The 12,806-nt window shown below is 41.5% G+C and overlaps 1 protein-coding gene across 15 annotated transcripts in view; it reads right to left on the bottom strand.

Annotated features, from left to right (window-relative positions):
- Positions 1-12,806, bottom strand: part of PCDH15 (protocadherin related 15) — an 883,259-nt gene that overhangs the window by 396,589 nt on the left and 473,864 nt on the right. The window contains exon 1 of one of the 15 annotated variants that reach the window (XM_084525144.1): positions 8,334-8,431. The exons of the other annotated variants lie outside the window; for them this stretch is intronic. The gene's annotated coding sequence lies outside the window, so the exon portion shown is untranslated. Of the gene's footprint in view, positions 1-8,333; positions 8,432-12,806 lie in introns of those variants that run through there. 15 annotated transcript variants of the gene reach the window in all.

The raw sequence follows: 12,806 nt of genomic DNA, 5'->3' as shown, positions 1-12,806 counted from the left end.
TTCTCAAGATCAGGTTCCTGTCACCTTCCCCATACAAAGCTTCTTCCCTAACCACAGTCAATACTTCACCTTTTTAACCATACATAATTTTGCCACTTTTCATCCTCCTTCCCTATTTGTCTACCCCCTACCAGTACCTGCAGAACCAAAGAGTGAAACCCAATCTGTGATGGAGTGAACTTCACTTGATTTCTAGCTCACAGATAGCACATTAAACAAAATTCAGAGTTTTAAAAACATAAAAACAAACAGGTGTTCGCTCCACAAGTCAGGAATTCAACGTTACTTTGGTAACTAACAAATATAGTCTTACAGGACAGCCACAAACACATTTATAAAATTTTAACCAGTGACCACCTTGGAGAGATGCAGAGACTGGACGCATGGATATCCTTAGCACAGCTATTGAGTATCATGATGGCCAGTGCAGAAGATCCATTAATGAATGTCATAAGAAAGAGTCTAATTATAAAAAGATCACTTAGGTAGGGAAAAGGTGGCAGGCTCTCCTCTCAGCATGTGGAAGAACCACCTTTAGATGATTCTTCAACCCGCTGAAAACCAAGAAGCAATAGCTGGATCCAGTTCCATGGCACAGGTTGCTCTGACATCTTCCCAAGGAGCAGCCCACTGGCCAAAGGCCAGAAAGCTATCTAAAATAACATCACTCACCCAAAAATTATTCATAAAACTGAGTGTCCTGCTTCTAACCATCCAGTCTGAATTCTGGTCACGAACTCATTCCAAGAGTAGTGGAAAAGCCAACAGCACCTCTAGCCAGCCTCAAAGATAAAGCAATAGAAATGACAACTGTCACAATTGCAGACAATTTGCGAAAGTTATATCTTTGCACATTTTTACTGCTCTTTTCAGAAGTTGATGATTCAGAAAGAACTGGCAGGAAAGAGTGGATACTCAGCAAATGTGGCTTTGCTTATTTTCATCACAAAGATTGGTGGTAATCATATCTGTAATAGTGTAACCGGCTTCCTTCCCAGCAGCAGATCGCCTTGCCCCTTCCTGGCCATGCTCTGTAATGTTCAGTACACATACACACCTCTCCTGTGCTGAAAAAGCCTGAAGAACACGGCTTCACAAGACAGCCACGTCCATCCGCATCCATCACAATTCTGCTGGTACTTCACGCACAAGGGAGAATGGCCATGGAAAGATCAAACAAAAATGAAGCAGAAGCAATAGAGAATAATCGAGATGCTTCGTGTGAGATGCTGTTTGCCCTCCGTGCTCTCCAGGAACTGCCCTCTGCCTGCCAGCAGCAGTTACCCTAGCGACACAACCTTCATCCAGTCCCATACAGGTCTGGGCACAGTGATCTACCTGGCCTTCACACTTGATTCCTGTAGCAAACTGCAGCTGTGAATTGCAATGAAAACCATGAAGCCCAGCAAGCCCCAGGTGAGTTTCTAACCAAGACTGGTTCTGAATAGCATGTCACTCAGCTGCTTGGTGCAAAACAATGTCTGCCTGTTTCCATGCTCATGTAATGCTTGTCACGGCCTTTAGCCATCAGCACAGGTGGCACAAAGCCTCTCCCTCAGACCTCTGGCCACCAGAAAACAGCACTGGAAGTGCTGAAACAAAGAGACTGTGCCCGTTAGTGGCTGCATGTGGCTGTCTTGGAAGGTTTTATACACAGGACATTAATTTGGTGGAGAGAAAGAATTTAAGACAAAGCCATCAAGAGAAAACCGCAGGTTTCCTTGCCATCCTCCACCAGATTAACTAACATGCACAAGCTTAAAGCTTTTCCTTACACAAATCTACCACGGGGCCGAACAAGCCCTGTGCTCTCCCCTGCCCCAAAAGCTTACTCGGTACGTCCTGCTGCAATTCAGAGGTGTGCGGGGCTGAATGCTGGCAGTGGGACATCCCACAGGCTGAAGTCTTCTCTTCCAGTTTGTTGGCGTTGTGAAGAGAGGCTGCTATTGCAACTTCGCATGTTCACTGCTTACCTCCTGAGTACTAAGTTAGTTTCCATTAAAATCTCCTGTTCTGTGACTTGTGTTTTACCAGCAGATGCCAAAGTGAGAGACAATTCCTGTGGCTTTGCATTAGGATATGAACACAGTGAGGCTGGCGTTGCTTTGGGCTTTCCACCACCTTTCAGAACTCCTGGAAGTCCACTGTGTAAGTTTCCCAACGCAAACAACGATCCACACTGCTTTCTCCTACAAGCTTTCAAGTTGTGACCCATGTATACCAAGGCAATCTGAATCTTTTATTAAGGAGTCTGATGAATATTTCTCTTAATTAAGCCAACATGTAAGAGGAAAAGAAAAACTACTTGTAGCTGATGACTACATCACTTGAAATAGGCACTTGCAATAACATATTTCAAGAGTATGACAAATGGCCTTTAAGAGTTCAAATTTCTTCAAGTTAATATCCCTTCTGAGAAGTTATGAAACAAATACTAAGCTGATGTTAGCAAGCTGTTCCTTTTTTTATTCTTAAACATGTATATATATGTATATATATATATTCTTAAACAATTTAAGAAAGTGCTTAACTAAATCATCATTTGTAAATTAAAGAACTGCTTAGGACATGCATTTTCATCCCAACTGTATGTTATTTTACCATTTAAAGCAGGGCAGTGGGACTGGCATGCCAATAAATGACACCATGTCAGCTCCAAGAGTCCCTTCTGCACCAGGCACACTGACACAAGCAGCCCGGGGAGCACAGCCAGAAGAGCTCCCCGAGCCCACCACCACTGCCCTTGGCCCATGCCCACAGCTCACACATTTTAGCAGCACCCAGGGCATCTCACTCCCCATTACACACAAGGCAGACAATGTAACTTAACTAAGCAATGCCCACAGCAAGTCCAAGAGGCTGTGGCTCAAGAGCGAGATAGATGTTTTAAAAGACTTTATGTTATGAGTAAAGTTCCAAAGAACCCAGGAAATTTATTACATCCCTTGCTAATTTATTTCAGTGGTTAATTACCTTCAGTAAAATATTTACAGCTTGTTTACACTGTGAACTTTAATAATTTTGACTTCCAGTCATGGTATTTTGTTACACATTAGACTGCAAGCATAAAGACCCTCCAGCAATGAAAACTGTTGCTACATAAAAAAAATAACATTTTTTTTAGGAGAACTGCCTTGATTATGAATCTTGGCCTCAGAAGGGAACCTTACGCTGTCTGGGAAGCACGTCTGCATTTCTTACCTTGGAATTCTGGTTCACGTTCAGGAACACGAACACCACATCTCACAGACAGGGACAGCACCATGGTAAGAATGCAGCCTGGCCCCAAACCCCCTCACAAGGCAATGGGCACTTGAATGCACGGCGGCTGAGCTGATTCTTATCAAGGGACAGCAAGGAGGGACAGGATCACAGTATACTTAACCTGAAAACATTAAAAATCCTTGAAATAGTTCAAACACTGCCACAAGTGTTGCTTGAAACCAGAGCATTTACAGGCAATTGGCCATTATAACCACGTACTTTGCAGTCCCAGTAACAAAAGCTAGGTTCCCTGTGACTTCCATGAGAGGCTACCAAGCGAGACTACAACAGCCAGCAGAATTCAGCTCTTCAGTAATTACAGCTCAGGAGTTAACAGAAAGAGTATGGCTAAGGTTAACATGGGGGAGAGGGAAGGAACAGAAAAAACAAACAAACAAACAAACAAACAAACAAAAAAACAAACAACTACTTTTCAGCAATACCTTCCTTAGTAATCAGAATTAAAAATATATTACAGGCTCTATGTGAAATTAATACATGATTCATGGTGAAGCCACAATGAAGATGTTACTATCTCCTACAGCATCACGGCTACCCGTCTTTAGATCATCAGAACGAACTATTAGCTCATTTGTTTCCCTCCAGGGCTTTGCAGGAACACAAGAAATTTTTGCCCATTAGAAAATACAGAATTTATTTATGTTGCAATAGACTAATGGAAACTGGAGTAGAGAGTGGTGTACAGACCAAGAGACCAGGAGTAACCACGGGTTACTCCTTCGTCATTCCGGGGGCAGCAGAAACAGGACTGAAATTGCACCCAGGCCTCTACCCTGCATCCGAAGAACCACCAGGGTGCAGCAGAAGATAGCGCTTGCCAGCACAGAGTGTTTTTCTTTATGCTACATATTAAATCTCATACCCTGTTAATGTGTATTTAGTGATTATTGGCATGAGTGTACATCAGGCTACAGGTATAGATACATATATATTATTAAACGTTTGTGTCCAGAAGTATTTTCACTGAAACAGGCTCAGTCTGTTATTAAATGTAAAAGTTATAGGTGTCTCCTCGTATGATCCAGTTTGGCCCAAACGTACACAGGATAACAAAACACGTATAAAGAAGCTTTCAAGATAAGGAAAGCATCGTGTGTGTTAATTCTGGATCTCAAGGCACAATACTAGAGAAAAATACAAGGAACACTCAACTCGCGGTCATATTCAGTACAAATTCAAAAGTTGAATGTTTAAATATGTTTTGATACTTAGTTGATAGCCTGTATTTGAAGAGCCCTTTAAACAAATAATTATAACCCTAGAATATTTTTCTTTAGGTTAGCTGAGTTTCCTCATCTGCGAAAAGAAGAGCTTCAAAAGCTCTTCTCACTTTATTTGCAAATATCACTGCATTCAGTGCATCACATTAACCGAAACAAAACAGCTGATGTTTTGGGTCATCTAATTAAATGCAAAGTACACATTTGTGTCTCCTTCATAGACTCACAACAAGCCAAGAACAGAGATACAAGGGAGGAACCAGTTCCTACCCTTCTCCACAAGCAGCAGGCCATTTCATATGCAAACTACTGTCCTCTTGGAAGAGACATGCTTCTGACAAACAGAAAAAAAACAATTATCACTCTCTACAACTACCCCAAGGAGGCTACAGCAGGGTGGGGGTCAGTCTCTTCTCCCAGTCAACAAGTTATAGGACAAGAGGGAATGGCCTCAAGTTGTGCCAGGGGAGGGTTAGGTTGCATATAAGGAGAAGTTTTGTCACTGAAAGGGTTGTGAGGCATTGGAATAGGCTGCCCAGGGAAAGCGGTTCAGTCACCGTCCCTGGAGGTCTTCAGAAAACATGTAGATGTGGTGCTGAGGGACATGGTTTGGAGGTAGACTCGGTGGTGTTAGGCCAGCGGTTGGACCTGATGACCGTAGAGGTCTTTTTCAAGCTAAATGATTCTATGAAATCAGTTGTGCTCAAAAAATACAGTTGGTCCTCATCACAAAGATGTAACATGGTAAGTGAGCCTGGATTTGCCTGAGGTTAATGCACATCCTTCTGCAATGCTGGACAACTACTCCTCCAAGGGAAGCTGTGTACCCAAAAAATCAGCCCCATGCGTTTTCTTCCCCTCCTCCTTTTTTACTCTTCTCAAAAATCACCTTACTGGGGAAGTTCAGAAGAGCCAGAAGCCTTAAAGCAAAACAGTCATATGCCTTTTAGGTCAGGGAATAAAGATCCCCATTACCCTCACTAAGAGGCAGAGTGACAAATTCATGCTCTGGCAGATTCTCTCCAGAAGGAAATAAGGACTAGAATTCTAGCAGAGATGGAAGTCTAGGAAAATAAGACATTTATAGTAAAATTAAAATAGCTAGGAAAAAATGCTCTAAGAAAAAATCAGCTGGCTATAACAGGAAAAAAGCTCTGCAACTGGATGGCACATTCACGCCAAGATGGAAAATTGATGCTGCTGTACTAAAAACACCAACAGTTAATGCTGTAGAAGCATAGCAAAAAATCCTGTAAAACAGCCAAATAAATCCATGATGGGGAGAAAGCATTATGCTCATTCGTACAGGTAGAGGAAATAGCCATTTAAAACAATTCCAAAATACTACAGATTTAGGAAATAGAGATCTATACCTTCCATAACTCCACCTAAATATCCCTACCCATGTAGCATACTTAAAAACAGATAAGCGTAAATGCAACTTTTAAGGAGCATTATACTTTCCATCATACTAACAAGGTGGTACTTTAAATAGTGCTGTTAAAAACATGACAAATACAATTTAAATGGTATTTTTTAAAAAAATGCAACTTGAGAAAAAGTGTTGGTTTAGTTCTGCCTTTCCTAGAGCCGTACTTTATTTACACAGGAAAAAAGATGCAAACAACAAATCCTAGCTGTACAGTTAACAGCATGCCTATTATTACTTTGGCATGGTTACATCATATTTAAGTTAGCAGATCCAATTAGGCCTGCATGACATAAAATCAAAGACAACTACCATATGGGCATTTCCTTTTTATAATGTGTTGTTCTCAGTAAAACCAAAAAAACCCAACCCACTAATTAAAGTAAAAGGCCATTTAAAGATTTTTAAGGCCAATCATGTTATTTCTCAAAGAAACAAATTAGTTTCCTGTGAGAATGCTGGGGGGAAGGGTGAACACAATGCACGCAGCCAGGCCACACACTCCTTATTTTCGCATTTTGTTTACAGGCTCATGAAAGTCCCAATTAATCTCATCAGAAAACAGTCTTTCAATGCACGCTTTCTATCATAAATCTAAAGCAGGCATATTTGACATTACATTTCCAAATCAATGGGAATTATTTGGTGAGGAAAACAGAGAAATCTTAAATTGCAGAGATACCCATGGGAGCAGCAAGGATTACAAGGAACGCAAAATGCATAAAACCACTTGTCTGATGTGTTAGTGACCAATGATGTGCTGCTGCAGATGTAGCAGCACTGAAGCAGAAGGCTCAGGAACTGCTGGCCCATATGGCCCATGGTCCCAGCTCTAAGGATGGGTACAACTCGGTACAACTCACCCAACTAGGACTCAGGTCCCTGAAGTAAAGCATGTCACAGCACATACGATGCAAGCAGACACCTTCAACTTCTTGTGATCAGAAGCACTATGTAAACAGACAGCATCTCATGCTTTCCTGCTCCAATTTATTAGCAGCTTCCCCAAAACTATGCCGGATGCACACACTCATATTCCCAAGGTAGTTTAAGTTTCCAAATTTCAACAGCTCAGCCTGACCTGTGCAGCCTACAAGCTCTGCCAGAAGAGAGCAGAGACTAGCAAAGCCTCCAAAAAAAAAAATTCTGCAATTTAGGCACTGAGAAAGGTCACTGAAGAAAGAGAAGAGCGATGTCTTCACACGTTGCTGAGACAGTGATCAGTACAGCAGCCTTTAGGCCACAGGTGCCTTGTTACCCCCACTGTAAGGCAGCCCTTGAGCTCCAGTGATTTCTGCAGCCACAAACTGCACTCCTGTCTCATGGATGGGATGAAAGATGACCTCAAGGTCATCAAAGAATATGTTATTACTCATCTCGCTCAACCCAGCTACTGCATTTAAATATGCTATTAAAATGCTCAGAATTAAAGGACTACCAGTGATTTGGAAGCTTTACTTAACAGTATACAAGGAAGCTCACATGGTGAAAGCCTCAGCTGGTTGAAGGCAAGGCTTACCTGCACCAAACTGCCCATTTGCTGGCTTTGACAGTATTGAGAGTAATGTGAAAACATTAAATAAAAGGTAAATGAGTAAGGAACTGGAAGATGATACCTCATAATAAATCTAAAGGAACTGGAAGAACAAATCAGGTCAATGACTTCCATGTCCTTCTCAAAACAGTTTTCTTACTAATATGACAAAAAAGATTACCTGGAACAAAAAATAATTGGTGCGTGAAAATAAAGACAAACATACAAAGCTAGTAAGAGTCACATAAAGCCCTGTTCACAACAAATATATATATTTTAAATATGCCTGGCAGCTTTAGGCTAACACTTATGATACCTGAGGACAAAACCAGGTGTTTCAGCTATTCAAGACTGTGCATTCAGAGTTTGCTCAGAGCCCAAAATTAGCCCTTTGATGAACAGTGACAAACCAGCAGGTGGTGCAACGTGTTAATAGCGTTTTCTCATTCCCCAAGCAAGGAGCCATGCACAAATCCAGCCCAACTTCAGCCTTCTGCTACCTCCCCAGACAAGGCACCCCCAGGGTTGTCAGACAGGGCTGGGAACAACCACTGCCATCTCCTGCTCCATTCACATAGTGGCCCTGGGCTTTACTACAGCATTATGAGGGGTTCAATAAACACACAGATGCACGTGTTTTAATGAAGACTACACTTCCTTCAGAACACAGTGCAATAGACGTACAAAGAATGCATATATATATATATATATATATACACACACATACATACACACAGCTTTCTACTATCACCTTGTCATCTCTTGCTGGCCATACTGACAGGTGTAGGTTTGAAAACTACTTACAGGAAACATCTGGATGTAAGTTCATGCATACACTATCCAAAACTCAGCTAGCCATACATACCTTGAGAAAATTTGCAGCTCTCCCCTTCAATAAGCCTGTGCTTCTGCCAGCCTCCTCCTAACAAACACTTTAGAACTATATTGCTAGATTATATGAGCATAATTCTGAGTTATTTATGCATTTGCAGGTTGCACATGCATGTAACCACTATGTCATTGCCAAAGAGTTGGGCTTTTCTTAAGTTCACGTTACATTCAGCTAATGTAACACAGGTGTTAAAAACAAGCCTAGGAAGGCTTTAATGCAGAAACTAGTTAGCTTATTGCATGGTGCATAGGTATCAGTGTATCTAATTAACCAGAATTAACTCTCAGCTTTCGTGCCTCCCCAGTCCCTGGGTGCAGCGCCTGGATGGGCACTGTGGGGGCTCCAGATGAGGCTCCCTCAGAGTACAAGACAAAGTTTAGAAACCATCTCGGTTTGCTCATTAAAAGTTGAATCCTTCTTGCTCTGAAGTCTGTGCTATGCTATTTCGGGGGGGGGGTGGGGGGTGGAGAGGAGAGGGGAAGAGGAGGAGGATCGGAATTTTTAAAAAAGTGTTCCATTTCCTTTTTTTTTTTTGAACAGTTTCATAAGCATCATTTATAAATTACAAACATAAATGAAGTTACATCATCTTTACATTTCTATACAGAAGCCTGACTACTCAAGGCTAAAAAAAAAAAACAGCGCAGCAGATCTCAAGAAAGAAGTCCTTCAGACCTGCCCTCTGAGTAGGCTGCAACCAGAAATGCTACTTTTCTCTGCCAAAACAATCTGAGCTATCCCTGAATAGCTTAAGATACAAGTATTCAAAACATCACTTAAAGGAAAAATTAATAATAATAATAATCAACATTCCCTGCTTTTCACACACACGGAATCAAGAACCAGAATCTCACTCTAAAGGATCCCTTTGCTTTATTCCCCTGGCTGTTACATCACCAGCAAAGCCCCCCCTCCTCCCTCCCCCCCATCACCTGAAACCAAATCTTCCAGAGTTTTAAAAATCTTCAGATTTCCTCCTAGCAGCAGGAATTCAGTCTCCTGCTTCCTAGCTCCAGCTTTAACATGTTTTCTTGCAATGCCAAACGAGTCAGCCCTTCTTCGCTGGTAAACAGGCAACGTTAATGAGCCCTACACACTGCACATGAGGGGGTTTGTTGGTGTGGTTTTGTTTTTGTTTTTTAGGGATGGGGTGGCTTACTTAACTCCTTGCTTGCTTTAAGCATTGATCAGTCCCTTCCTAAGAACAGCCTGAGAACCACTACTGCATTTGCTGCGAGGTAATCGTAACATTTCTGTGCACATCCAAATGACTCTAGGTTTAATGCGAGTGAGAAGCAACTATGTTTGTAGGAAGAAGTAAGGATTTTTGATAAATTATATAAGTTTTAAAATATTTAAACCTAAAGAAACTGAGCAAGACGGTTTAAGTAGGAACCACGAGACTCAACCATCAGCAGACAAAATCAGACAGACCAATAACCTGTCAAAAACGGAGGGAGATCTGTGAAACACAAACCAGGAGAGTGCGGCTGGAAGAAACAAAACACTGCTTTGGCAGCGGGAACAGGCGCAGAGGGCAACCTGGCCTCCACTATCCACCCTCTGGCCTGTCCCCAGAGTCTTTTGAACCAACTTGTTGGGTTTTTCCAAGGAGCTGAAAGACTCTTATAGAAATATTTAAACTTTTTAGTTCTGCACAAAGTCCGAGAGCCTAAAATGCCTATAAATAAGAGCAGTCTTTTGCACTTTTGTACATTGCTCCTATTTCCTCGAATAGGAGCAAAGATTCCTCAAAGATTCCATGGCAGAAGGTTAAGGGAGTAATTTTCACCTTCCCCTCAGCAACACTGACTGTACAGAAATGCCCAAGGATTGCCTGTTTGGCTGTGCAGTGTAATTCAGGCCTAATCCACGTGAGAAAGCAATATAGGAGTTCAACAGGTGAGTTTTGCCAGCAGAGCTGACACAGTTATTCTAGTGGAAACAACACACAGAGCAAGGCTATCTGGATTTCCAAAACATTCCTGTGTATCACCTATGCAGCTGTTTCCAGTCTCCTTAGCTACTTGTAACACAGGTTTCCATGTGAATCAGGCCCATCCTCAAAAAACAGCAAGTTGTGGAATTTAAGACACTCATACAAACGCTGCTATTTGCTTAATTGGTATTTCTGAGCAACCAACCATTTAGAAACACTCAGAAGCAGCTGGTGGACCTGGAAGATCTCAGAAACCAAGGAACGGCAGCAAGAGCCCTGACCAGAACTCCAGGTAATTTGTTTCATTCTGAGTTTGTCAGTGTATGATTTAAAATTGTTGGGTTCCCAGAGGTTAAACATTCTGAAAAAAAATACAAGAATACACAGCAGGATTTGCACAGACTGTAAATGCCAAAACTATAAATCTTAAAAACCCATAATTTGTTTCTTCTCAGTCTTTGAGAATTAATGGGATTATTAAATGCAGTGTATCAGAAACGAGAAGAGTTTAAGCCTTCATTAATTTATGAAACATCTGATTAAGCAGCATTGCCTGTGTCACTCCATGCAACGAAACTTCCTGTGCAGTCTTCCTAGAAATAGTTTTAACTTGAGGTTACTCTCATTCATGCAATATTGCTGCTTTTTATGACATGTTTTTAACATCAGTGTATAAAACCAAGACAACAGCAGCCTAATAAATGACTGTAGTTTGAAACAAACAAACAAACAAAAACCCTCAAGAAATGGGGAATCTTACCAGTAATGAAGAAAAGAATCCAAAGCCAAATGCAACTGCATCACCACCTACTGGGCAATGATCAATATAGTCTTAATGCCAGATCAGTCAAAAAAAATTGAAGGTGACATTTTGCGATGAAAACTCTGACGGTCTCTAAGATGATGGATTATGATGTGCAATTTGAATCAGCATCAACCAGTCACGACACAGGAGAGCAGTCCAAAAAGGCATGGTATTTTGAAATGGCAATATCAGAAGTGAAATTAATGGCACTACCATGACTTGGCTCACTCTCAGCTCCAAAGCACTTTGCAGGAACTGACTCCAATAATCAAAATGGAAGCAGCTGTGTAGCACCTGAAGCTGAGCACTATACCATCAGCCTGAACGCAATGCATCTAGTGAAGCTTCAAGACTTGCCTATCCTCAGGAAGCATGCCACAGCTTTGCAGACTTCTTTTCACAAGGACAGACAAAAGGAACATACACAGATATAAACCAAAATAGCCCTAGGCAAAGAAAACACAGAGTTATCTCATGGAGGCTTCCGAGGGTACTCTCTATAGCTACAAATGTCTGAAAAAAAAAGGGAAGGGAACTCATTTCCATTATCTGCTCTTTCCACTCTTCTATTAACGACAGATCTCTGAAGGGACCCTGTTGACAAGAGAACTTAAAAATTTCCTAAGCACCTACTGTAAGCGCTGTGGGGAATAGGCAGCCATCCCTCACAGTTCCTTCACCCATCATGAAAAGACGGAGATCTTGAGCATCTCTGAAAATACTGAGTTCAAAACCAGCATGTTCTTAACTCAAGTGGTATTGGAAATGCAAAAATAACCACATGCTTCGATGCCCTGGATCTTCAGTGGAAAATCACCGACTGACAGAACAACCTTTGCTGAAATACCTGTCCATATGAGGCATCAGCACTTGACTGAAAAAATACCCCCAAAACATAAAAACAAAATCCCCAAATCCAGTAACAGAAGCACAAAAGAAAAAAATAAAGTTTTGTTTGTTGCTAGCTTTCTCATTTTAAAAATAAAAATTAAAAAATAGCAAGAGTATTCATTTGGGGGGCTTACTTCATGCGAGTTCTCTCCTTTTAAATGAAAACCCCGCTGCCTGAGAAACATGGAAGGAGAAGTGAGCTTGCTTTTGTGACCTGCGTGGGCAGAGCAGAGGGAAAGATGGCTTCTTGCAGTACTGTTTGAATACTAATCACAATTAGGGGAAGATGAGTGCATCTTCACCCAGTGGGAAGATTCACAACAACTGCATACATGGTATGTGATTAGCAACTGTGAAATGCTGCATTTACTACAGTGCTCATTTTGGGAAATAAGAAAAAAAGAAAGAACTATGTTAAATGTAAATGTGAATTAAAGTAACCAGCGGAAGGAACTGCTTAGCCAGAATTTAAACATTACATTACTTGGAACGTAGCTTGCTGTATCCAAATCACATGTAGAAATTCAGAGGTGGGACTGTGAGTAACGGACCACTGAGAGCAGATTTGAGAGAGGCAGGATGGGGAACACAGGTAAATGGTACAGAAGACCTATACTGCTTAATTGGAAGTGCAATTTGCACTCAAAGTGAGCCATGAAAAATGGCTTTGCTATAAATAGGAGTCTACTGTATATTGCATGAACCGCACACCGCACTGAAATCCTGGAAGGAAGCAATTGCTACTGTTTGAGATTAAAACCATCTCAGAGACCCTAGGCTGTGCAGAGCTAAGGCAAGAGAGGGGAAAGAA

Source organism: Aythya ferina (assembly GCF_964211825.1).
Source record: "Aythya ferina genome assembly, chromosome: 7".
In the NCBI taxonomy this organism is placed as follows: domain Eukaryota; kingdom Metazoa; phylum Chordata; class Aves; order Anseriformes; family Anatidae; genus Aythya; species Aythya ferina.
Note: the sequence above shows the minus strand (reverse complement) of the source record. Positions and strands in the feature narration are given on the sequence as shown.